The following is a 27312-nucleotide window of genomic DNA, read 5'->3' on the forward strand; positions in this document are numbered from 1 at the left end:
GGCATCCAGGTACATGGCATGGTTACAAAGTAGCCAAAATATTACAAGCAGGGTCAGTAAATAAGTATTACAGATAGTATAGACATTATATAAACAGTTACTGGTATTATAGACATTATAAAGTATTTACAAGGTTTGTAAGTGTACAGATTATACAGGCAGTATGTACATTTGTGTGGTACTAAGCTGGCGTTTTAGGCTTCTTTGGCGAGTAGCCAAGTATTGGCGCTGTGTCTGAAGCGGTGAATTTATGGTTCGGATCTGAGATCAGCTGGTAGTGAGTTCCAGAGTTTAGCGGCAAGCACAGGGAAGCTTGTGCCGCCTGCTTTTTGGAGCTTAAATCTAGGGATATTCAAGCAATGTGTTTGGGATGATCTGGTTGGGCGAGATGGGGTGTGAAGCGTGAAGTTGCCTGAGAGGTATGTAGGTGCTTGGTTAGATGAACATTTGTGTGTAAGAGAGAGTGTTTTATATTCGATTCTCTGAGATATGGATAGCCATTGAGAGGATCGCCTAGCGTCAGAGATGTGCTTGTGTTTGGGTATGTTCAGTGCTGCTCTTAGTACGTTATTTTGGATAACTTGAAGCTTGTTGATGTTGTTTTGGCTGATGCCCAAGTAGAGAGCATTGCAGTAGTCGACTTTAGAGAGTACTAGTGCTCTGGCTAAAGTAGTGCAATTAGAGGTCGAGAGGTAAATTCTGCTGACATTGATGAGCTTGCATGTGTAAGCGGTGGCGGATGAGATGGCGTTGATTTGTCTTGTCAGTGTAGGGGAGGAGTCAAGGTAAATCCCAAGAGTTTTAACGCTGTTGGAGACAGAAATGTTGTTGCTGTCAATGGTGAATGTCTGGTAAAGTTTGTTGTGGCTGTTGAGTCGAGATTGGGAGCCTAGGAGAAGAAGCTCGGTCTTGTCGTCATTGAGGCAGAAGCCATGTTTGGCCATACATTCTTCGATAATGGAATAAATATTGTTGAGTACTGTGTTGCCGGTGGAGTAGTCGCCTGTTAGTGGGATGAGTATTTGAGTGTCATCTGCATAATTTGTGTAGATGACACCCAAATGGTCCAGTATGTCGAAGAGAGGTTTTGAAAACACATTGTATAATGTGGGGGAAACACAGGAACCCTGGGGGATGCCACATGTGACGGGGGCTGGTTCGGCAGCGGCTGTGGGAGCAAAGACCCTCATGAATCTATTATTCAGGAAGGACTGAATCCAGGCATTGGCCTTGTCGGAAAGTTTAGCTGCTGAAGCTAGATGTTTGCACAGAATATCGTGGTTTACCACGTCAAAAGCGTCCGAAAGGTTGAGAAGAAGGGATAGTTTCCCGTTGTCTTTAAGGTTGTCCATTTGTGTCTTGAGATCGATCCAGGCTGTCTCTGTGTCGTGTTTGCGGCGGAAGCCCGACTGTTTTAGGCCTAGCAAGTTATTTTTCTCTAGGTGGTTCTGGATCTGCAAGTAGGCAGTTCTGACAAGGATTTTTAGGAAAAAGGGCACAGTAGTAATGGGTCTGTAATTGGTGGGGACACTAGGGTCTAGCATGGGTTTCTTGAGTAGAGGTACAACCCAGGAGTCCTTTAAGTTATTAGCTACTATGCTGGATGTGACGGATGAGTTTTTAAGAGAGGTGATGAAAGGGGCAAGATGTTTGGCTGCGTCTTTAATAACTGGAGCAGGGCAGATGACACCTTGGCATTTGGAGGCTTTCAGACAGTTTATTATGTCTTCAACCTCCTTGGTAGTGATGGTGGAGAATTCGAATAGGTTGTTATTGTATATTTGTGTGGTGTGGGTGGGTGAGATGGGATTGTCTGCGAAGGTGAGGCTTTCTTTCTTTCACTCAATTTTGGATTGTAACATAGCAATTTTGCCAAAGAGTGCTTCTTGTATGTTGTTACATCAAGCAATGTCTTTGGTGCATGTGTCTGGGATGGGGGATGGGGACTCAAGGTCTCTCAGGATGTTCAAAAGCTCTTTGGTGTTTGATTTGGCATTACTAATTCTTTTGTTATACATTTTTTTTGTTTGGATGACTGCTGACTTGTAGATATTGGAGGCTAGGGAATAGGAGCTTTTATTGTTAGCGGAAGGAGACTCTTTCCATGCTGATTCGGCTTGTCTTTTGTTTTTACGGAGAGTTTTTAGTTCAGGAGTGAACTAAGAGTTGAGGAGCGCACGTGGTTTGGCTTTCCGTAATTTGAGTGGTGCTACAGTATTTATGGCATTAAGAATGGTTGTGTTATCAAGGTCTACTAAATCTGTAGGGTTGGTAATGGTAGGCGTGAAGTCGATGATGGGTTGGAGTAAAGGGATGAGTTTCTCGGCTGTGATGTTTTTGCTGTTTCTTGTGAGTGTGGGTGGAGCATTGGGAAGGGGTGCAGGTGTTTGTTTATCTTTTTTGATGGTGAAGGTGATGAGGTGGTGTTCGGTCCAGGCACAAGATGTGTTGGATAGGACGGTGGTGTTGCAGTTGAAGTCTGCTATCCAATCGAGGGTGCAGCCTTTGTTATGTGTGGGTTGAGAGATGTGGTGGGTGAGTCCTAATTCTGAGATGTATTTGCAACTGTCCTTGCTTTGTCATCTTTCTCGTCATTGTAGCCCAGGTTGAAGTCACCTAGAATAAGTATCTGTGAGTTGGGTTTGGTGTTGTTGGAGAGCAGCAGAGCTATATCGTCGTTAAATAAGGATATGGGGCCCGGTGGTCTATAGATAAGATGGATGGTGATTGTGCTTGTGTTAGTTGTGGATAGTTTGATGGTGAGTATTTCTGCAGATGGGAGGGTTTGGTTTAGTATGTGTCTTATGTTAAGGGAGCTTCTTGCAATAATGGCTACTCCGCCGTCTTTGGCTGTTTGTCTGTCCATGCGGTAGATGGTGTAGTCATTTGGGATGGCTAGCGCTAGGGTGGGGCCTGATGCTGCATGGAGCCAGGTCTCAGTAATAGCTATGAAGTCTAGATCATTGAGCGAGATTATGTCGGCTATGTCTAGGGCATGGGTGACTAATGATCTTGCGTTGATAAGTGTGCCTTTGATTGGTTCGGTGGTAGATTGATGTGGTATTCTGTTGAGTGTTCGGGGGGAGGAAGCATTGGAGCGGGGAGTAAACTGGTCAGGAGATGCTGTTGTGTGTGTGATGGGAGTGGCTGGTTTGAGTTTAGTTTTACTTTTGCTTGGACCTGTGTTAGGAGGCGAAGTGGTGCCTGTCCTGGATCTGAGGCGGTCGTGACTCATTATGCCTACGCTAGGATAGGAGTTCCTGATGGGTTTGTTCTTCGGGGTAGGAATGCAAGGGATAGCGGCACGCATTGCTTTTTGGATACTGCAAGTATCTGCAGTGGGTTGGGTCTGATTATGGCAGGGCTGGAATGGGTTTAGGTTAGGTAGGAATAGAGTGGGACATGGGATAGGATGGTGTCTAGGGCATGCTGGCCTACTAAGACCGTTAGGGTGGGAAAGAAAATGTTATCCTGTGCAAGGTAGGTCGAGAGGTACCAGGCAAAAGGGAAACATGATGAATATAGTCCAGGCTGGCATAGCTGTTGTTGGTTTTGGGTTGGCAGACTGACAGCTACACCCATGCTGATGCTAACGTTCTGGGTCAGAGCCGTGTGTTTTCTCGCAACATAGGTTGGCCTAGGTTTCATTGTTGCAGTGGTGATTGTTTTTAGAGGAAGTTCCTAAATAGCCTAGAAAGACTTGAGGTAGGGGTCTGACATTCAAAGCAAGACAGTTAAGTAGCTGAATATGCAGTAGAATTTAGAGCAAGGCAGTAAGACAGCTGAATATGTCACTGCATAGGCTAGGCAGTCGCAGATGGACAATAAGGCAACTAAATAAACAATTAGTATAAATGCGAGGCGCTGTTAGAAATACACCAGATGAGTAGGCTGCCGGGCTCAGACATGCATTAAAGAAACGAGGCGCAAGAGGAAGTAACTTGCAAAGCAATTATCTAGGACACGATCAGGTTGTGGGTGATGCTAGCTGGGGCAGTACTGTAACTAGTAGGGCACCAAACCCCCTAGAGTCAGAGAGTAATAGTGGTGTAAGTAAGTCTTATTCATAGAATGAGCAGGTGTTTCGCTGGGTGTAACGGATAACCGACACAACGCATGCGTGATATGGGTGAGCAGGGACACATAGCACGTGACCAGCAGTAAAACAGGGATGTTAGACAACTAAAGGTGCAGTCAGGACAGTTACCTTAACTAATTGTCCTTGAGAGGGTGGTACGAATAGTGAAGTTCAGTGCATTTACAGATAGTCAGCAAAGAATCAGTAAATCTGCAAAGGTACATAAGAAGGCACACGGGAGCGCCGAACTGTACGGGCAACGGAATTACAGCAGAGCAGGGTGCTGCATCGTAGTACTTGAGTGCATGCTCCGTGACACAGTGTAATTTACAGGTGGTGGCTAGGCAATCAATGGGTGAGCAATAAGAAGCTTACTAGACAGAGTTTGAACTGGCTGCAGTGGTTAGGATGTCCAAGAGTCATGGAAAGAAATGTACATATTTTCAGGTCCTGGCCTCTGTCGTCTCTGGACAGGCTCAGGACAGGGGTTGCCTTGTTGGGTAGCCTTAGTGGGTGGGCTGGCGTTCGCCTGCTGGCGAAGGGGATTGGATGATGTAAGTTCTATGGGCCAAGCCTAGCCTGGAAGGGGCAGTGAGATCCAGAGAAAAATAGCGGGCGGCCATCTTTGAATTGCTTTTGCCTCGAAAAGTCTAATGAAGGCAAAGATGTAAAAACAATTTTCTATATATATTTGTACATATTTCCACATTTGTATATAGTTATGGACCTGGATTTACTTTATTTTTTGACTCATGGAGGAATGCTTTGCTTTATTTGGAAAATTGGATTTTGTTTTATGGACTGACGCTTTGGAGCCATTTTACTTTGGATTTTATTGTTTGCTGCCATGAGTCGGGGCTTTCTGGCAGGTGCCCGTCATTGGGAGTGGGCTGGGGGACATGAGTCGGGGCCTGATAGGAGGTGCCTGTCACTGGGGGTGGGGTGGGGGACATGAGTTGGGGCCTGCTGGCAGGTGCCCTTCACTGGGGGTGGGGTGGGGGCATGAGTCGGGGCCTGCTGGCAGATGCCCGTCACTGGGGGTGGGGACATGTGTTGGGGCTCACATGTGCATGGTGCCATGTGGGCTGCCTGCGGGGCATGCCCAGGAGTGATGGCCTGGCTGAGGGGCATGCCCAGGGGTGTAGGCTGGTCCACTGTAGTGTGGGCTGCCAGTGGGGCATGGGGAGGGGGGAGGGCACACCCGGGAGGGCCCGCACTGCCAATTGGCGTGTAAAGCATACTTGCGTACCCCGGAATCCACGTATCACGCTCACACAAGGCCCATTGCATGTAAAACTCCCCGCGCACCCCTCGGAAAACAGGTACCCTGCTTGTGCCAGGCCAATCGCGTGTAAAGCGCCCTTGCGTACCCCCATATTTTCGCACCCGTGTGGTGAGGAGCTACATGCTCCCCCTGCAGGCAGCCCACACTAGAGGGGAGCCACCTCCAACCCTGGACATGCCCCGCAGGCAGCACATCCACCCTCCCAATGCCCCACAGGCAGCCCATCACCCCTGGACATGCTCCGCAGACAGCCCATTCACCCTCCCCATGCCCCCGCAGACAGCCCATCCACCCTCCCCATGCCCCGCAGGCAGCCCATCCACCCTCCCCATGCCCCACAGGCAGCCCACACCAGAGGGGGGACTTTTTCCACGGGATTTCCCTGGCACGAGTGGGGTACACGTATTCCGAGGGGTGCACAGGGAGTTTTACACGAGATTTCGCTGGCGCGAGTGGGGTATGCATATTCCGAGGGGTGCGCAGGGAGTTTTCCATGCGATTTTGCTGGTGTGAGCAGGGTATGCGTATTCCAAGGGGTGTGCAGGGAGTTTTACATGCAATTTCACTGGCGCGAGCATGGTACGCATATTCCAAGGGGTGCGCTGGGAGTTTTCCATGTGATTTTGCTGGTGAGAGCGGGGTACCTGTATTCCGAAGGGTGCGCACAGAGTTTTCCACATGATTTTGCTGGCTCAAGCGGGGTACGCGTATTCCGAGGGGTTGCGCGGGGAGTTTTCTGCGCGATTTCCCTGGTGCGAGCGGGGTACGCATATTCCGAGGGGTGTGCAGGGAGTTTTCCACACGATTTCGCTGATGCAAGTGGGGTACGCGTATTCCGAGGGGGCGTACAGAGTTTTAGATGTGATTTCGCTGGTGTCAGCGAGGTATGCGTATTCTGAGGGGTGCACAGGGAGTTTTACATGCAATTTCGCTGGCTCGAGCGGGGTATCCATATTCTGAGGGGTGTGTGGGGAGTTTTACATGCGATTTTGCTAATGCGAACGGGGTACACATATTCCGAGGAGTGTGCGGGGAGTTGTACATGCGATTTCGCTGGCGAATGACAGCTGTGTGGCATTTTTAGCGTGTTTTCATGGCGGGGGGCTGTATGCTGGTCCACTGGCCTTTGCACCATATAGAGGATTTGTGCAATGTTTTTGGCGCACGGGGCAGGGTTGGGGGCATAACTGGCGCTGCTGCAGGGTCGCTGCACCACCCTGCACCACGGCTGGTTATGCATGTAAGTATTCATGAATACGCTGTCCAGGAAAATGGGTTTTGGCACACACAGCTAGTGCACGCTGGCACACGCTTCCTCTCTGCGCTCCCAGGTGCGCTGCTTCTGCACTAAAATCTATGAATTAACCCCACAACAGTGTTTTATATAATACATCAGAAGTAGACGATTGCAGAATGCTTCTTTTTTTAGTAATTTATATAATCTTCACAATCTAACGTGATACATTTATTTGGGAGTGATTTTATATTGCAATCTAGTAAATATATATCCTTTAGTTTACAGAAAAGACTTATTACCTATTTTCCTCTTTTAAACATTAATTTGAAAGAATATGCAACATATTTTAAAATGTATGTTTTAGTAACATTAAGAAGGCATTCTTTAAACGCTTTGGCAATCTAGCTTAGTGTGTGACTATAGAGTAATTGGAGACAAGACAATCTACTTCTGCACACACCCATGTTGTGAAATGTCCACAGTGAATGGATGATCCCTCATGAAAAATGATTGTGTTTTTTTTGTAAAATTGTTTGAGGAAATAGTAACTTGACTGTTTATAAAATTCATAACCAGAGTGCTAATTTTCCTACCATCTATACTACATCTCTGAAACATTATTAGAAGTTACATGTTAAAAAATAGATACAACCACAGTCATGGCATTGCATATCATGAAATTCTTTTATTATGAGATCAGAAAAAATCCCATTTTTCTGATCAGGGTCAGGAAGATACAAGAAAGCGTTTGGTATCATCTCGAGTAAATTGCTCATTGTAATATTGTGGGCACTTGTGCTTTCACTCAAACGACATTCCTACATACCTATATACACTAACTGTTTCCTGCAATAGGACAAGGACATCAATAATGGTCATTACAAATTCTTTACTATCGTCCTATGTATTATGAGAAAAATGTTCTCTTCCACTTGCAACACCTACTACGTTTTCAGATTGACATTACTAAACGTGTATTGTGTGTATTGTGTGGTCTTTCATCTATGGATATTTTAAGAATTGAAAGTTCCACACACATCTGTTTCTCTATTATTGAATCTATTTCTTGCATCAGTGGTGTTGTTTGAAAGAACAGGCACAAACCTGCATTTGAATAGCATTCAACTCCTGATTCATTACTTATTCTACAGTTGGATTATTTAATATTTGCTTGACTTTGCAATACTGCTAGATTCTCTTCTTTTGCAGAGTTACGAGGAACCACTTTATTTGAATATAGGTTCACTGTTTGCTTATTTTGTCTTGCTATAAGCTTACCAGGAAGAGGTATGAGTTCAAGGTAAGGAGCATACAGTACACGTAACTAATTATATTCTTCAATTCATAAAATGTCAGCTGTCAATTTCAATTAATCAAAGTTTATTAAAAATAAACCTTCAATATTGTGTACATGCGACAGGGCTACATATGACATTCCATCTTTTAACAATGTCTGACCAATGTCAATCAGTGCTCGTTATAAGGACAACCCTTGTGATGTATGAAAAGTAATTGCATATGCAGAGTACAATGGAGTCGTGTTCTTTTCACTAAGGTATCCTTACAAAGAATGAAGTAGTCTGAGAAATTAAATGAGGTTCCTCTACACAATCAAACTTTACAATAATATATTCAATATTTGTATTGTGAGGAAAAGTGAGAAAAGCAATCAAGCTTCCCATTGCTCAATTGACGAAAAAAACAATTTCTACATTCAAGTTCCTCTTTAACATTACCTGTGCATTGATGCACAGTTTTGAAACCAATTCTAGAGCTGCTGTTTTAGAAACTGAATAGCCTCATTGAATTAATCAAGCCTTTGCTCTTTCATATAACTCTAATGGCAAAAAGATGGACATCTAAAACCTTGCACAATTGTATCTCTACAATGTCTTGCTTCTCAGAGAGCAGCATTTTAGAGTTGAACTTGACACACTCTCCAAGTGTACACATCGAAGTAACACAATAAATGTTATTTTCTTGAAGAGTCAACATGACATCAGGTGCAGTACAACCTGCATGAAACATGTTATAAATCAGCCTCCCTTTTAAGACTGTTTTCATATTCTACTCAAGGATACCTATACCAATCTTATTAAGCATCTCTGCACATTCTTAGTCTGCAGATTCTATAATATTAATAGTAAGTTCCTGGAATTCAATACAATGCCAAAGGTTGAAATTACCAATGCTACCTATAGTTTTTTGAGAATTATTAAATTGCAGCACATTGAAGACTGGTTGGACTTTCACAGGAGTTAATTACAAAAAATCTCCAAAACCAACGACATCTTTACCTCCAAACAAAACATCATAGTCAGTCTTCAAGACCTCTTCCGTTCATGAATGAATGAAAGTTAGCATCAAGTTAGACACCATGCTTACTTCATCTATAATCAAGGTATTTAATTTTCTTAAAACAGTCCCTACTTCATGTGCTGTATGTGATACATGTGTTTGTACTCATGCTTATTACCATGCTCCACTGGTAGCATCAACAATCAATGTAAAGTAACACCCCCTATGTTGAATGCTGCTAAACCTGTTGGAGCAGTGACAATATATGACATAGTGCATTTGGTTACATTTTGCATCATTGCTCTCAATGCAAGAATTAAAAATGATGTTCCTGTTCCCGCTTGTGCCCTAACATACATTAATAGAGTTGCGTATTGGACACAAGAACATTCATGTTTGCCATGTTAAAAACCATGTAAAAACAATCTTAGATTTTGCAAAACCCTCCCTTCTACTCTTCATTAAGTTGACATACTAATGTGTTATAGTTTGTATGTACACCTTTAGTCTGTTGCATTGCACTTTCTTCTACTTCCATGGTGAGCTCAACATCAGTTTGAATAATTAGCTCAACTAAGACATTTTGAGGCCGATTCATGGACCAAATGTGAGCCTAAAATCCCAGCGCAAGCAGGGGCAAGGTGGCACAAGCATGAGAAAGCAAGCGCACGCACACGTGTGCGATTCAAGGAAGGCGCTGTGCGTGTTTACCACTGGTTGTGCACCAAATCCGTGCGTGGCGCATGCGGGCGCACACGTCATCAAACCCGTGTGCAACGCACACAGCGAAAGCGCACATAGCGCGGCCACACAACAAAAGTGGGCGGAACAGTAGGCGTAACACTCGGAATGGGGAACAACGCGTGAAAAAGAAGGCGTAACTGGGGAAGTACTGCAGGGAACTACATGGAACGCCCACATGCACGCGAACAACCCGTATTCATGGATTCGAATATGGGAAACCTGTGCACGGCAAAAGACGCGCATAGGCGTCAACGCATCTGCCACAGGAAGGCAGGCGGAAGCGTCCCCACGCACAGTATAAAAGTGCGCGCAAACAACAAACACGTATATACAGCTACGATGAATGCCCCATTTGTAGCAGCACTGATCGTGGAACACCGCGGGAGGAGGAGAATAGCCAGGGCACAGATTTTTTCACCCCGGACAAGCCTTTTTGGGATGCCTGACAACCAGGTCTACGGCCGGTATAGGTTTCCACCTCGTATCATCCTAGACCTGGTCAGGGAGTGGAAAGATGACCTTACATCCCCCACCCTCCGCTCCCAAGCATTGAGCCTCTTGGAGAAGGTGCTCAATTTCCTGAATTTTTTGGCCACTGGGTCATTTCAGTGGACTACTGCCATAGTGGGGGGGGTCTCACAGGCCACGCAGTCACGCTGCCTACACCAGGTCTTGGCAATGATGACAGTGCGCCTCTCAGTCTGCAGGCACATATACATGCCAAGAACACCCGCAGAAAGGCAGGCCGTTGTCCAGGACTTTTACAGGGTGGCACACTTCCCCAAAGTGTTTGGTGTCATAGATTGCACCCATGTGGCCCACGTCCACCTAGGGCCACTAAGCACATCTACCGAAACCGTAAGCACTGGCATTCCATCAACATGCAGGTGGTATGCGATGCAAAAGGAATCATCACCTCTGTCTATGCAAGCTACCCTGGCTCCACCCATGACAGTTTCATATACAGAATGTCCGCCCTGAGCCGGTCCCTGGAAGCTGAGCAGCATGGTGACACATGGCTCCTAGGTGAGTACAAATGCATGTGCACATGCATGCATGTCACACACACACACAAATACACAAACCCCAATAATCACAACCATCATCACCTCTCCAGAGGACAGTGCCTACCCTCTGAGCAACCACATGATGACGCCAATCCGGAACCCCACCACACCACCCCAGGTAAGATACAACGCAGCCCATATTGCAACCAGGGCCATAGTGGAGCACACATTCGAAGTGCTCAAGTCACGCTTCCGCTCCCTTGACCGCTCTGCCGGGCAGCTACTCTATGCACCCCCAGTAGTGTGCAGGATCATTGTGGCAGCATGTGTCCATGTGTCCTGCACAATGTTGCAACACGGCAGGGCATACCGGTGGACATGGTGGTGCCACCACATGCCCAACCACAGGCACAGGCGCTGCCCATGGGAGGGGACAGGGCACGTGGCGAGGAAGCCCGGACCCAGCTTGTGGCCACATTTATCACCTAAACTCCCACCCCTGCAGAGTGCACACAGGCCTGGCACATACCAGGTGACAATCGATGATGACAAAGAGACAGTCAACTGTCATAACCTTACCACCCTGAGAATGTTGAAATGGAAGTGCCACATTGTGTGCATCCCTAGCTACTTAAACATAAACAATCCTGTGTGACCAAAAGGCACACATGTAAAGTGTGAATCACACAGACCTGCATAACAGGAAAGGACTATCACTGGTATGTCACCCAAACCCTCCCAAACCACAACATGACATGGCAACCAATAGCTATACACCAACACAGTACCAATAAGGTACACATTGACATGTGAAAAATGTAAAGTGGCATCAGACAATGATGCCTGACATGGAATCAGATGAAATGACTGACCAACAACCTCCCACCCAAAAGAAGTCATACCCAAATGCATTCCAACAGTTGTAGTTGTAACATAACAATGAATGCCTGTCTACATGCACATTGTGCATTGCAAAATCAACACTGCAGCTTCTGTTTGCCGCGCCCACCTCCTGCAACACACTACTCAGTGCACAGCATAGTGAACAGCCAGTGTGTGTGACGCACACCCTGAGCATCACATCTAAGCGACAAACTACATCAAAAAGCAAATTACGCATGTACAGGATCCACAATTGCTCATAGATCATGTGCTGCAGGGACACAGTGGGCACCAGAAGGCAAACAGAGTGTACATGTGGACATGGAAGGGTGGTTGTACATGTAGTGGATCATAGTGCGAGTGTGTGGGTCAGTAGGGACATGCACTCAATATACGCATGTGCAATCAAGTGACCATCAGTTTCCTCTACACATCACATGTGAACATTCACCATGTGTACACCCCAGCATGTCAAGCCACAACTATTCCACCACACCTGAAAGGTAAACACAACACATGAACAGGCATTGATCAGCAGAATACATCATGTACATAGGATACCACAATTACAATGTCAGGGTGCGCATCACACTGTAGGGCAAGGCAACTGTCAACAACAAAACACCCCCTCCCTCACAAATCACCATGACCCACTGAACAACTGCACCTGGGTTATGTAGCCAACATCTCCCACCTTGTGTGCAAAAAGCGTCCAGCACCCACATAGGCCACCTTGACTTGCGAAAAAAACACATCAAAGAGAACTCAAAGCAGGCCAACACAGAAGCCAAGCAAAAAGCCTGCAGGCAGCAAAACAAAGCAGAAGAGCCTCCAGTAGATGACTTGAAGTAGCAGTACGTCACAAAGCCCAAGTACTACCACAATGACGTAACAACCAAGGTAGCACAGTAAAACAATGTCACAACAGGATGTGTACCATGTGTGGTACATAACACAGAATGATGCACCACAAACTGATGTGTACTGTCACAGCTCCCGTGTAGAGGCGCAGGAGTGGCACGAACCAACCACCCCCACCGTGGTCTGGGTGCCTGCAAGGTCAAACTCACACAGGCCTCTGAGACCCTGGTGGGGAAGGAGGGTCAGGGATATGCAGTCGGGACAGGCATTGCTATACTGGATAACCGGAATGCGGGGCAGGAGAGGGGAGTTGGATTGACACGGGAAAGTAGGAAATGCACAAAACTGTACTACTAACATTAACACATACACAAGTACACCAAACTTGATCATCATGCACATAGTAACAAATTACACAAATGGAAGACAAAGAGAAACTTATCTCTGGGGTGAGTGCTGGCCTCCTGCCTGCGCACTCTCAGGTCCGGTAACAGGAGCAGTTCAATGCTGCAAAGAGAGCCACAGTTACTAATCTGTGCTTGCCCTTAACACACAAACACACCACCATATATGACCCAAACTAACAAACTACTCTACAAACAAACAATCTGGTGCTGATGCTTCGTACCCATACGTAACATTACCCCTGTGATGGTTCATACACAGTCAATGCAGTAAGTCAGACGCCGGTGGGTGCGTGGCAAATGGAAGACCAATGTGTCACAATTTACACAACATGCAATGTTCCCTGGGTAAGCAGCCAGACGCATATAGCAAGGATTGACTTCAGAACAAGTCGTGTTCCACCATGACCGAAATAAAGTAGGTAGTGCATGTGTCAAGTTCTACATGGAAATGAAATGCACTGTACACGAGTCTGTCCCTTGCTGTCTGTCCCTGTGAGCTGCGTCTTTCCATGTCTCACAACGCTACATGGCTAATACAAGTGCCTTAATGGACCATGGTGGACCGTAGGGTATGTGCCACTGCCCCTGCAGGTGCCCCAGACAACTTTCCCATCAACTAGCCATTAGTCCACCAACACATCTCAGCTGTATTGTGCGCTTCAACAACAATATTTGTCCAAGCTCACCGTCAGTGCTGCTACTAAGCATGCATGTGCAACTGGCCTGGTGGAAGGTTTGCTGTGTTGTGGCCCCCCTGTGCTGCTCACATTGCCTGTAGTCCCTTGAAACACGTCAGCTGTTTTTGGATGTATGAGCGCAATCCCTGTGCCTCTGCTTGCGCACACATGCGCATGTCGGCACCATCAAAAGTGCCCAGCTTGCAGAAGTCCAATGGCCCATGTCTGCTGGCAAAGGTGGTCTGGAGGCTCATCCCCCTGCAGAAAGGGCATGAAACACATGATTAATGTTTTAAATTCATCTGTGTGTGTCTCTTCAGGCATTTCATGACTGGACCATGTCAGAGACGTACATCAGAAATCACACCATCAGTCCGTCTTTCACAGGAAAAGTGTGGAACACACTATCTACGGCATGAATTGCAACAAGCACATGTACAGTAAAGATATGAAACATACTACACAATGCATAGCAATGAATGTACACATGAATTATGAAACCCCCCATCTAGCGAAAGAAGAACAGTGGTCAATAACACCCCTATCATCCCCACTAGGGGTGTTAACACAAGTTCGACAGCAGCAGACATGCCACAGATATGACAGTCCAAAGCCCTTGTGTAATAGGCTGTTACACCGAACCATCCTTGCGAGCCCATGGATAAGGGAAGCAGGAGTGGCATATGTGAGACAAGGACCCCAAGCTGCAAGCACATACACAAGACAAGCTTGAAGGGCCCAGTTGGAACAGACAGTGGATGCTTTCAAAAGCCACAAAGCACCACACCGTCACATGAAAGAACAATAGACAAGCAATTTTAAACTATATTAACTAATTACACTAACTATGAAAAACCTACATTACCTAATTAAACTAACTATCAAATAGAAACTTAACTAACTAAACTGAAAGAAAAATCAAAAATGGCCACATACGACCCGAGGGGGGAGGCACCCTGGAGGGGGGAAGGTACAGGGTGCTGCTCAACACCCACATGCAATGATGTTGAGGAAAAAAAATACCTCCATGGGCTCAATGCCTGCACCGTCCGACCTGTGTGGGAGATAGATTGTCATCCGAGTCTGGCTCTTCCTGGAAAGGAAGATGTGGCACAGAAGCCTGACCACGCCTAGCCGCAGCTTGCCCCTCGTCAGCTGCAAGTCTGCCGAATGGGTGAGCCTGGTTCTGTGCGGCGATCACACGTAGGTCTGCATGCAAGACCTCACGTGATACGCGTGCTTCCTCTTGCAAGGTAACTCGTGTAACACGGAGTTCCTCCTGCAAGGCCTGGCTGGACAACTGTTGCACCTCCCGGCAAGCATGTAGGTCAGCCGAGATGGTACGCTCAAGCTGCACAAACCTCTCCTCTGCCTGCTCCCTCTGGGACATCATAAGGACACGCAGAGTGGATCTGAGGGAAGCATACTCCTCCAATAGGGCCCCCATGTGTACCTCTGCGTGAGCAGCAACTGCTCGATGCAAAGACACCATCTCAGCCTGGCATGCCCTGTCTGAGGCCACCATTCCCAGCCTGAGTGAGCGGGCCGTGGACCGTGCCACTTGCTGCTGGAGAAGCACCTGCCTAGCAGGGGGGAGCATGGATCGGGCCACACGCTCCATGCTCACAGCGATGTTCTCCATTGCTGCCCCCTGGTATTCAGAATTGGCAGTCATGTCTTGCTCCCCCTCAGTATAAAGTGGCTGCGCGCGGCGACCGCGTTGCTGGGCTTGACCCCTCCGGGACCCAAGGACTGGGTGTCCTCGTTGTGTTGGCACCGCCCCCGTCTGCACGACTACATGCCCCTGTCGACGTGATGGCCCAGGCACATCAGTGACTGGTGTGTAGGGTGACCCTGTGTCCCGATCCACCACAGGCAGAGGTTCCAAGATTGTCTGACCCCTCAGTGCAGGTGTCACGGACAGAGGAGTGCCCACATCAGAATCACTCACCCCTGACATATGGACCTGATGCTCATCCAACTCGACATGGACGTCAGAGTGGTCATCCGGGCTGGACTTATTGCCAGCCAAAGACAAGATGGACTATAGCATATGTGGGTTTTTCTGGCCTACCACCCCACGACCCCCACTTGTGCCGGGTTACTGTAGTGATAACAACCCTGTGCCTGGCATGACAACACCATCCTCTGGCTCCATTGCGTCATCATCTGAAAAGTAGAGAGAAAAAAGGTCACTACACATGCTAGAAGCACACAACACACACACACACACAGACATCACACAGACACCAAACACATCAAGAAGACATGTCACACACATAAGAGAACCTGCCATACATGCTGGGTCAACTCGACACTGCTTATGTGATTAGGCATGTAGAATGGTGTCATTTTGCACAGAAGTGGGTCGATGCAGTGCAGCAAATGTTTACGTTACTCACTGTCTACTTGCACAAGTATTTCATGATGTGTATCTGAAAATGTGAAGGCAGTGCAAGGTCAACTTCAGCCATCACGTGCAATGTGCATTCAATGGCTAGCATGGCTACAAGCAAACCACCCTCCCCCCAGGTGCAAATGCAGGGATGCCTAGCATGGTATCAAAAGGCTGACCATAGACCTGTGTATTGACAGACCGTGTAGACTAGCATCAACTGCATCATCTGAGTCAAGTGACAACACAGCAAATGATGATGGGACAGTAAGCAGGACACATGATGAAATCTCCGGAGTACACCCACGTGTGTAGAAGACACTGCACCAGTTGGACAGAGTCATTGGTCATTAAACAGGCTGAGGCCTGTGACCCACACAGACTGTCACACCCTAAACATGTGTGCGAAGCAGGACTGAGCCACAGTGGACATCGGAAGGCTGATGAAATGCCATGCAATGTAGGTCCTGCTGGACTCCTACTACAATGATCATCCAGTCAAGGACACATAAGGCATGAGTGGAATACACATGGAGCATGAATGGGCACTTATGTCCCTGCAGGGCATCTGACCTCTGCACAGTCCAAGTGAGACACCCTTCATCAAGTACAAAGGATGTACCACACAGCATATGTCCGGCAGATTGGCTGCTGGAAGTTAGCATGTACACAGAACGCATGAACAGGGAAGTACTCAACAGCAAAATTGAAGCATGCCAGTGCTAAGGTGGAAATGGGGTGCAGAGGTGGGGTGGAGGGGCAAGGGAGCATCCCTACATGGAGTACCCACATGCAGGCAGAGGACACATGCACGTCAGTCATGCTATGACATAGTCCCTGGGCTGAGAGGAAGGTCACCCCACGCTACATGCAGAAGGGCCAGTGAGCTGGAACATGGACTTCAGGGGCATCCTGGTGACCAGCATGTGAGTAGGGTCCAATAGTGGTGATGCGGACAGTCCCCGTCCGCTCCACATGTCCACCATCCAGCAGAGCAGACATGCATCAGGGAAGCATTGTATTACTTGCACATCAGAACCATGTACACGTGACATGTAGTGGCAGTCATGCACAACACATCACACAAGTAAAACACACATGTCCACAACAAACACGTAGCAACACTCACTGGACTGGGCATCAAAGTCTGGCATCCCTCCCATTCCTTCGACCGATTCAGATGGTATGAACTCCGCAACGAGTGACTCATGCAGAGTGAGGTCTTCCTCCTTAGGTGCAGGCCCACTGCCAGTCACCAGAGTCCAGTTGTAATTTGAGGCACGCTTAGCCTTAGTGCTGCGTTTGAGGTCATTCCAACGCTTTTTGCACTCTTGCGCCGTGCCCACCACATGGCCGAATGCACTCACATGTTCTGCAACTTGCTTCCAGTGGGTATCACGGTGGGCAGCCGTAGTCTGACAATTAGGACCCACTAGCATGTCACGGCTGTGGTCCCACACGTAGTCCATGAGGTAGTCCAGATCCTGGTTGCAGAAAGGCTTCTTCTTCGACGTGCAGGAGGTCGTGGCTGTGTGTGGGGTCCCAGCCTGTGCTGGAGGTGCAACCTTCCTCCTCTTGGATTGTGGCGCAGACCCTGGCTGGCAAATACTGCCCTGATCACTATGGCCAGTAGCACCGGTGGATTGAGCCAAGGGAGTGGCAGGTGGAGGGACGACCAAAGGCCTGACTTGCGTCAGTGGCAGCTGGGTGCCTTCTAATGGACCCTGCACAGCAACATCCGCTGTGGCAGGGTCATTGACCGCGACTGTGCTGGTTGGCAGACTCACAACCGGGGTGTTGTTGGCTGCATCTGCCCCTGCACTTGACAACACCCGGCTGTTTGGGGCAGCAAATGACATTACTGCCCCAGGGACACATGTCTTGGTCAGGGCAGCCCTGCGTGCACCTACGGTTTCCCTCCTGGCCTGTTGGAGCCTGGGTGGTGGTGTCCACAGCTGCAGCTACCACTACCCTTGGGCCCATGGCAGTCGATGAAACAGACTGCCGGGTCACACGGGCGCCAGTGCCAGATGCAGAAGCTGCATCTCCCGGAACCACAGGGGGTGGTGGCATGACTTCACCGACACATGGCACAACATCGTGCTCAAGTGGTGCACCCCTGCCTCTTCCCCCTCCGTGGCCACCCTGGACACCCTGGAGTCCCCCTACTCCCTGGTCACCCCGGCCATGTCCCTGACCACACTCGCCACGAGGAGGATGCCCAACTGAGGCACCCCTCACATTTGGTGGCCTCCCAACCATGGCACAGATGGAGTAGTGCCGGCACAGACGGAGCAGTGCCAATGGGAGGTGTACACCACAATTGTCCTGGGCACTTGGGGTGAAGGGGGTGGGATGCAAGATGTTAACAGCCCCCCTGCACCTGCAAGGCTGTATATGACCCCGGTGATGTAGTGACGGGTCACGCAACACTCAGGCACCCCAAAACTGCAGTAAAACCGTGCACGCAACCGTGCGTGGAATCAACCTCCCGCAGTACGCAGTGGCACCCAGTAACACGAAAAACACGTACGCTTGGGACACGCAGGATACTATGACCTCGAAAATGGGTGCGATACACAGGGGCACCTGCAGTGGGAAAAATAGCTCACCATCTGACTAGCGTGATAATGAAAAACACGCGTAGCCAATACCCCCGCCAAAAGAAGAGATTCGCCCTTGATCTGCTGTGAAGTTGTGATGGCGCGCGAAACAACACGAAGTAGCAACACACGTCGGTCTCCACGAAAGGCACGTACAGCGAACTGCTGGCCCTGCTCGCCTTTCACCCGTGCTGAGGGAAACGCCCGTGCGTGTCGCGCGTAGCCCCTTTCCTCAGATTACACGCATTCACATGCAGACATGCAGTTTTTTTCACGCGCACGCTGATCCACTATGCCTACATCACGAGGGAAACGCCCGTGCACGCTACGTCACAGACGCGCTTACGCGCTAACGGCCTTTCCTCGAAGTACACACTGATGTGCAATTTTTTCACGTGCCAAATCACTCTGTATCAAGCTGGCCACGGGAAAACACACGGAACACCACGCTCCTGCCCAAGAGGCCATTTTCCTTCCCCAAGAGCCCCGAGCACGCTCCCACCAGCCATCTGCTGCTGCCTGCCTGCCTGCTGCCCACGTGCCCTGCTATTTGGTGCCTGCACGTCAGCCATCTGCAGGGGTCCAGTTGCTGTGTACACCCCTGCTGGAACAGAAGACTCCCGACTGGGATACCATCACTCCACAGCCCAGCCCCAGGAACCAGTTGCCCACCCACGCCTGCCTCGGGGGTCGCCATATAGGGGCAAACACCATCTGAGACCACTGGCAACCCCCTGTCAGAGAGGCAGAGGGCCACCAGCTTCAGTGAGACGGAAGTTGGTGTCCTGGTGGAGCATGTCCTGGGGCATTATGATGCCCTCTTCGGAACATCACGCGCCAACAAGGAAGGACGGTCGAGGATCTGGGAGGATGCAGTGGTTGCCATCAACCCGGAGGGGGTGGCAACCCGCGACATCAAGCACATCAAGAAGCGCTGGGAGGACTTGGGGTCCAGGACCCTATACAAGGCCTGGCTCCTCGCGGAGGAGGCTGGGGCAGCATGAGCAACATCCAGATGAGGGTCCTGGAACACGTAGTCCCAGCACTCCACGCCCAGATCCTTCAGAGGCAGACCCGTCTGGGGTTGAGTGGTAAGTGGCCAAGCATTGCTGTGTGAGACAGGGCATGTTGCAGTGTGCTTGTAGTCTGATACTTGCCTGTATGTGTGACATAGGCCATGTATGGATGTGTGTGTGTGCAGGGACATCATGGTCATGCATGTGAGACCAGTAATGTGTGAACCACATGGATGGTGCATGTGTTCCAATGCAACATGGGGAGCTGTATGCGGAATGCACACATGAAAGCATTCCAGTCTCTGTTCTTGGACATGGAGGGGGTGTGAGGGATGGGTGCTGCTGTCATGTACATGTATGGTGCACATGTGTGTGTGTCTGAGAAGTGTGTGTGACTTTGAAACGCCATGGATGCATGACACATGTCTGTGATGATGTGTAGATTCACTCATGCAGTGCGTCACTGTTGTATCCACTGTGTCTATCCACTGTGTCTGTGGTGTACAAGCCATGATGCATGACCCTCCGGTGATGTGTGTGCATGGGATCAGTGTGTCAACCTCCGCAGCCTTAGAAGGCGTATCAGTTATATCCACTACCTCCTCCCCTTCCTCCTCACCTGAGTCCTCTGGAGAGGTTTTGCGGTGGTTAGCCTTCTTTCCGATCTTCTTCTTCTTTGAGAAGAGGTAGGGCCGTCCGCGGTGGGAAGCCACCCTGATTCCCTGCCAAGCAGGGAAGCAAGAGGCTTCCTTCCCGCAGGGACCGAATAGACGAGGGAAAAAAGCGGATGCTTAAAAAAACCCTCGGTGATCAAGATAACAGTCCAACAGGTCCAGAGAGTGAAGCGATGAAAACCTGCAGATCCGATGTCAGAAGGAGGACGTCTGATGCAAGGATCCTGGACAGGGGTCTGGAGGCGAAGTAAGTCCTTAGAAGTTTCCAGGAGAGGTGGACGAGGGAAAACAGCCGGAGAGAGGGCAAGCAGCATAGAGAAAAAAGGAAAGAAAGACAGGAGAACCAGAACGGCGGAGGAGTGCCGCGGGCGAGAAAAAAGAGAGAAAGAACGGCGAAGAGACGCCGACTGGAGGCCCAAGGGTCAGCAAGGTAAGCATGGAGGAAAAAGCACACGGAGCAAGCAACAAGGGAAAGAAACAAAGTTGCAACGCGCCGAACCCGGGAGTGGGCGGTGCTTAAGTAGCGAAACCAGGGAGACAGAGAAAGACCAGAGCGGGGAGAACCCGGAAATGGACAGGAAAACAATGGACGACCTAATGGCGCCACCAACGCCAGGCGTTCCATAGCCCCCACCGGCGAATAGATGCCGGCGGCATGACAGTATACCCCCTTCCAATGGAGAATCCCCCCGGCTTGCCCGGAAAGAGACGATGAAACCTCTGAACCAAAGACGGGGCATGGACATGGGAGACAGGTTCCCAGGAGTCCTCAGTATGGGGGTACCCCTTCCAATGGATGAGATATTCCAGGCGACCACCCCGCAAGAGGGAGTCCAATACGGAGGCAACCTCATACTCCTCCGGGGGCAAAGCAACCAGGGGCGGTACAGCCGGAATGGAGCGGTGATAGGGATCTGGCCTAAACTCCCTCAAAAGAGAGGAATGAAAAACAGGGTGCAAGCGGTGCATGTGTTTGGGCAAAGAAAGCCGATAGGAAACAGGGTTGATCCTGCGCAGTATGGAAAAAGGTCCCAGGAATCTGGGAGACAACTAGAGGGGTGAAGCCAACGTGGGAGGTATTTGGTGGATAACCATACCTTAGTCCCCTTCTGCCAAGCGGGGGAGGGCAAGCGCTTGGGGTTACTCTGAGTAAAATAGCGCCGGCTACTAGCCCGTAGACTATCGATGGCAGTCTTATGGGCCTCTTGCAAAGTGAGGAGAAGAGAGTCCACAGAAGGAACAGTAGAAGGAGCAAGAGACAAGGAAGGAGTAAAGCTGGGATGATACCCATAAGAGCAGTAGAAAGGACTAAGACCAGGGGCACTGTGAACAGAATTATTGTAGGCAAACTCTGCAGTCAGGAGAAGGCTGACCCAATTGTCCTGCTGGTTGTTGGTGAAGCAACGTAGATATTGCTCAAGAGTGGCATTTGTCCTTTCTGTCTGTCCATTGGTTTGGGGATGGAAACCTGACGATAAGGCACGGTCAATGCCCAGCCTCTTACAAAGTTCCCTCCAGAAGCGTGACGTATATTGTGAACCCCTGTCTGAGATAATTCTACTGGGAGTGCCATGTAGGCGGAAGATCTCTCTGGCAAACACGGTTGCCATCTCCGCTGCCGTGGGTAACCCAGCCAAGGGTGTAAAATGGGCCATTTTAGAGAAACAGTCAACCATGACCATAATACAGGAACATCCCTCTGAAGCAGGCAGTTCCACGATGAAGTCCGTCGAGATAATACTCCAGGGTCTCTTTGGTACCTCACTCTGCTGTAGGTAACCAATGGGTCGTTGGGTAGAATGCTTAGATCTACAGCATATAGGGCAGGAGCGAACATACAAGTCCACCTCTTTAGACATTTCTGGCCACCAAAAACTCTGTCGAAGAAGTTCCAGGGTATTCTTCGCCCCCCTGTGACCGGCCACAAGCTCGTCGTGGCACCATCTTAGTGCGGTGCGTCGAGTCTGGGAATCGGGCAGGTAGAGACGTTGTTGCTTGAATCCCAGGCCATTCTGGATAGTGATGTCATCTGAGTGGAGAACGGTAAGGGGAAGACCCTCAGACTGTGTGCCTTTACGTACCCTCTCCAAAAAGGCATCTACAGAATATATGAATTTTACGTCCGTGAGAAGCAAACTGGGAAGTTCTCTGGTTGTGCTACCAGAACATGGCCTTTGAGAAAGGGCATCTGCTAGGATATTCTTAGATCCCGGTAGATAGGTCAGGAGAAAGTCGTATTGAGAGAAAAAATGGGCCCACCGGGCCTGGCGTGAATTGACGCACTCCATATTCTGCAGGACCTTGAGGTTCTTGTGATCCGTTCTTATCTCGAATGGGTGAATGCCCCCCTGCAGAAGATGTCGCCATTCTTCACAAGCAGTCTTCATGGCCAGTAGCTCCTTCTCAATGACGGAGTAATGTGATTGACTGACATTCAAGGTCTTGGAAAGATAGGCTATTGGGTATTCGAGTCCAGCATGCTCCTGTAAGAGAACTGCACCCAAAGCAGCTGACGAGGCATCAGTCTCCACAATGAATCTTAATCCTTGGTCCGGTTGCCGGAGGATGGGGGCAGAGCAAAACTTCTCCGTTAACAGTAAGAAGGCTAGATCAGCTTCTTGAGTCCAGGAAAAAGGATTGGAAGTCTTCTTAAGTAGCCTGGTAATGGGAAGAACCGTCTCCGAGAATCCCTGAATGAATTTGCGATAAAAATTCGCAAGACCAAGGAACCTTTGGATATCCTTCACTGATTCCGGAGTAGGCCAATGCAAAATAGCTTCAGTCCTAGCTGGGTCCATGCGGATGCCTTCCGCGGAAAGGATAAAACCAAGGTAGGTTACCTGAGAAACTCCAAAGACACATTTCTCTACATTGGCCTTGAGGTGGTGGTCCTGTAGCCTTTTAAGAACTTGGATGAGATGAGTACTATGGATCTGTGCGGTTTTCGAGTATATCAGGATATCATCGAGGTAGATTATGACACAATGAAAAAGAAGATCAGAGAATGTTCTGTCCATAAAGCGCTGGAAGATAGACGACGCATTGACCAAGCCGAACGACATTACACAGTACTCGTAATGACCGAACGGAGTCCGGAACGCAGTCTTCCATTCGTCCCTAGGATGGATGCGCAGAAGATGGTAGGCTCTTCGAAGGTCGATCTTTGAAAAGATCCGTGCTCCCTGCACCGCCTCTAGAATATCCTTCATGAGAGGCATGGGGTAACGGTCTCTTAATGTCACCTAATTGAGGCCCCGGTAGTCGATGCACAGTCTTAATTCATCCGAACCTTTTTTCGGAACAAAAAACAGAGATGCCCCTGCAGGAGAGTGGGAATGTTGGATGAGACCGTGTTGTAAATTGGAGTCCAGGTAGTCCTTGAGAACTCTCTTCTCCTTGAGGGAAAGAGAAAACATACGGCCAAACGGTACCACCGCATTGGGCACCAGGGTGATATGGCAATCCTCAGGCCGATGTGGAGGTAGTTCTTGAGGACCTTCACCATGAAAAACTTCCTGATAATAAAGACACTCCTTAGGAATATTGTTCACGGATAGAACATCCGTCAGGGTAGGAGGATCAGGAAGGGTGTGGATCGTTGCACCCAAGGGTTGTATCGAGCAGAACTTCTTACAAAAACTAGAAGAAAAAGACAGTTGGTTCTTGGTCCAATCAATAGTAGGGTTATGCTTCCGGAGTCAGGAAACCCCCAGGATGACGGGAAAATTAGCTGCTCGGATCAAGTCGAATTGGATGGTCTCAGTATGATGGAGAACCTTCATAATCATCGGAGAGGTAGCATGAGTGATGAGACCGGAGCTTAGGGGTGTACCATCAACGCCCTCAACCTTTTGGTCTTCCTCCTTCTCCAGACGACTGATGCCAGTCTTGTCAGCCCAGACGACGTCCATAAAGCATCCAGCTGCCCCGCAGTCCAGTAGCGCTAGAACTTCGAATGTCTGATGTAAGTGGTTCAACTGGACTGCAATAACCATGAGGCGATTATCTTCGGAGGGGTTGATGGTAGGTGTGATATCAGAGAGACGTAGGGACCGGAATAGCCCCCTCGGTAACTGGTCCCCACTAGTTCCGAGGTATGGCGTTTCCCGACCTGCGGGGAGGTACGTCTGGACAGTCCCTTAAGACATGGGTGTTGGAACCGCAGTACATGCATAGATTGAGGTCTCTGCGCCGCTTCCGTTCTTGGGGGGTAAGAGGTCCCCTGGTGGTTCCGATCTGCATGGGCTTGTCTTTAGCTGAACCCGAGGGAACGGAGCAGGATGGAGCTGGGTTAGCAGAAGTGGGGAACCCACGTTGTCTCCACCGCTCAGAACGTCTTTCGGATAACCGAAAAATCGAGCTGGAGGACAGTAGCCCAGAGCTCCAAGAGTGTGGAAGGGCGGCTAACCCTAGCAAGTTCATCCTTAAGGTCTTCTCTCAGACCTCGACGAAAAATAGTGTACTGAGCATTCTCTTGCCAACCCGCATCAGCGGCCACCCTTTTAAAGCGGGAGATATAGGACAAAAGGTCCATGCTTCCCTGACGGATATCTAGTAGCTGTTCACTGGCTACTAATGTAGTCTCTTGTTGTTCAAATGCCAGTTTGAACTGGGAGGTGAACCCAGCATAATCCTGAAGGAGAGGACTGGCACTGGTTACCAAAGGGGCTGCCCAAGACAGGGCATTTCCGGTCAAATTAGAGATCAGGAACCCTATGCGGGCTTGGTCTGTAGCGTAAGACTGAGGTCTAAATGTGAAATAAATCACGCAAGCCTCCATGAATTCCTTAAATTTGTTGGGTGATCCGTCGTATTTGCTGCAGGATAAAGGCATAGGAGGAAGGTCACTGCGGGACTGCTCGAAGCGGTCCAACCTTTGTCTGAGGGTAGTGTTTTCTGTCTTTACTACCTGTAATTCTTGAGTGAGATTATGGACAGCTGTTAGCAGTTCTTGAACCTGCTCGGGAGAGGCCATGGTTCTTAACTGTTGGCGTTGCAAACTGTCAACCTCCGCAGCCTTAGAAGGCATATCAGTTATATCCAATACCTCCTCCCCTTCCTCCTCACCTGAGTCCTCTGGAGAAGTTTCGCGGCGGTTAGCCTTCTTTCCGATCTTCTTCTTCTTTGAGAAGAGGTAGGGCCATCCGCGGTGGGAAGCCACCCTGATTCCCTGCCAAGCAGGGAAGCAAGAGGCTTCCTTCCCGCAGGGACTGAATAGACGAGGGAAAAAAGCGGATGCTTAAAAAAACCCTCGGTGAACAAGATAACAGTCCAACAGGTCCGGAGAGTGAAGCGATGAAAACCTGCAGATCCGATGTCAGGAGGAGGACGTCTGATGCAAGGATCCTGGACAGGGGTCTGGAGGCGAAGTAAGTCCTTAGAAGTTTCCAGGAGAGGTGGACGAGGGAAAACAGCCGTAGAAAAGGCAAGCGGCATAGAGAGAAAAGGAAAGAAAGACAGGAGAACCAGAACGGCGGAGGAGCGCCGCGGGCGAGAAAAAAGAGAGAAAGAACGGCGAAGAGACGCCGACTGGAGGCCCAAAGGTCAGCAAGGTAAGCACGGAGGAAAAAGCACACAGAGCAAGCAACAAGGGAAAGAAACAAAGTTGCAACGCGCTGAACCCGGAAGTGGGCGGTGCTTAAGTAGCGAAACCAGGGAGACAGAGAAAGACTAGAGCGGGGAGAACCCGGAAATGGACAGGAAAACAATGGACGACCTAATGGCGCCGCCAACGCCAGGCGTTCCATAGCCCCCACCGGTGACTAGACGCCGGCGGCATGACACAGTGTGAGCCATGATGCATGTGAGTTTGAAGGCAACATTTTGGTTAACAGAGGCCCTTGTACATGGATGCTGATGTTGATAGCAGGGACCGGGACTGTTTCTGCATGTGTGTTGCGTGCATTCACCCATGTGTTGTGGAGGGACAGGATGGAAGTGACATTTGACAGTGCCACTCATGTGCCACTCATGTGTTATTACTTCCTGTCTAGGGGAATATTGTACTGTACCCTGATGCTTGTGTTCTATGTCTCCCTCTACGCAGCGTCAAGTGAGGATGAGGGTGGAGATGGTGCTGTGGAGCCAAGCGGCGGGGATGCCTCCACCTGGCGGCGTTGCAAGGCCCAGCCACCCTCCCAGGAATTGCCATCATCCGGGAGCGAGGGGGCTGGTGCCGCGTCTGCCACTACAACTGTAGCGGAAGGGCCAGGTGAGCCCCCACAGGGGCTTGCAATGGCAGAAGACAGTGTGGAGACATCCAGGTTGGTGGTCTCCACAGAGGAGGAGGAGCCCGCTACTGGGCCGCACATGGGTCCTGGTGGGGGCAGTACCCCTGGTACAAGTAGTGCAGTCCAGGGCCAGGGTCAGAAGGCAGCACAGATGACCGCGGAGGGGCCTGTGCATGTCGCTGTCCTTGACCCTGTGACTGCACCACCATGCACCAGCAGGGATGCCCCGTCCCAGGCCCGTCCGCAGATAGGGAGAAGTGCCACATCATCTGCCTCTCCACTACCTGCGGACGAGGGGTACCACGACTGTATGGGCTCTGTCCTTGTTGGTGTCGCGTTACGCATGCGTGACATTCGTGATGACGTGCGTGCTTCATGGGCGGATCACGCACGCCATCACGAACAGCAGCGTTGCGACGTGGCTCTGTTGGGAGGGGCCCTGGTCGGTGGGTTCCTACATGTGTTGCGCACTCTGGCGGACCTCTCCTCCTCTGTGGAGACTATGCACGAGTCGTTCTCCCTGCCGTCTTCCGGCCCAGATTCCACCAGGGCCCCCTGTGGACCTGACCTGACCAACACAGCCAGCTTGGTGGAGATCCCATCCCTGCCACAGTCAGGAGTCGGCGGTCCAGAAGGGGTGGACACCCCAACAACTGGAGACCAGCAGATGGAGGATGTGCAGGCATCAAACAGGGCAAATGGCAGCAGCAACAGCAGCAGGCTCTAGGTGGGAGCAATAATGGCTCGGGGCCATCGACATCAGAGGGGCAGGCATCGGCCAGAGGGCAGGAGAACCCTGGAATGGGAGTGTATTCCGTGTGGCTGCGGTTGGGCCAGCGCATAGATGTGGAGCGGCGGCGGGCGGAAGAGGCGCGGCTCACCATGGTCAGGGCGGAGTTCTCCATGCGTCGGGCATTG

This window comes from Ambystoma mexicanum, chromosome 1p (genome assembly GCF_040938575.1).
Source record: "Ambystoma mexicanum isolate Mex_15411 chromosome 1p, UKY_AmexF1_1, whole genome shotgun sequence".
NCBI classification, from domain to species: domain Eukaryota; kingdom Metazoa; phylum Chordata; class Amphibia; order Caudata; family Ambystomatidae; genus Ambystoma; species Ambystoma mexicanum.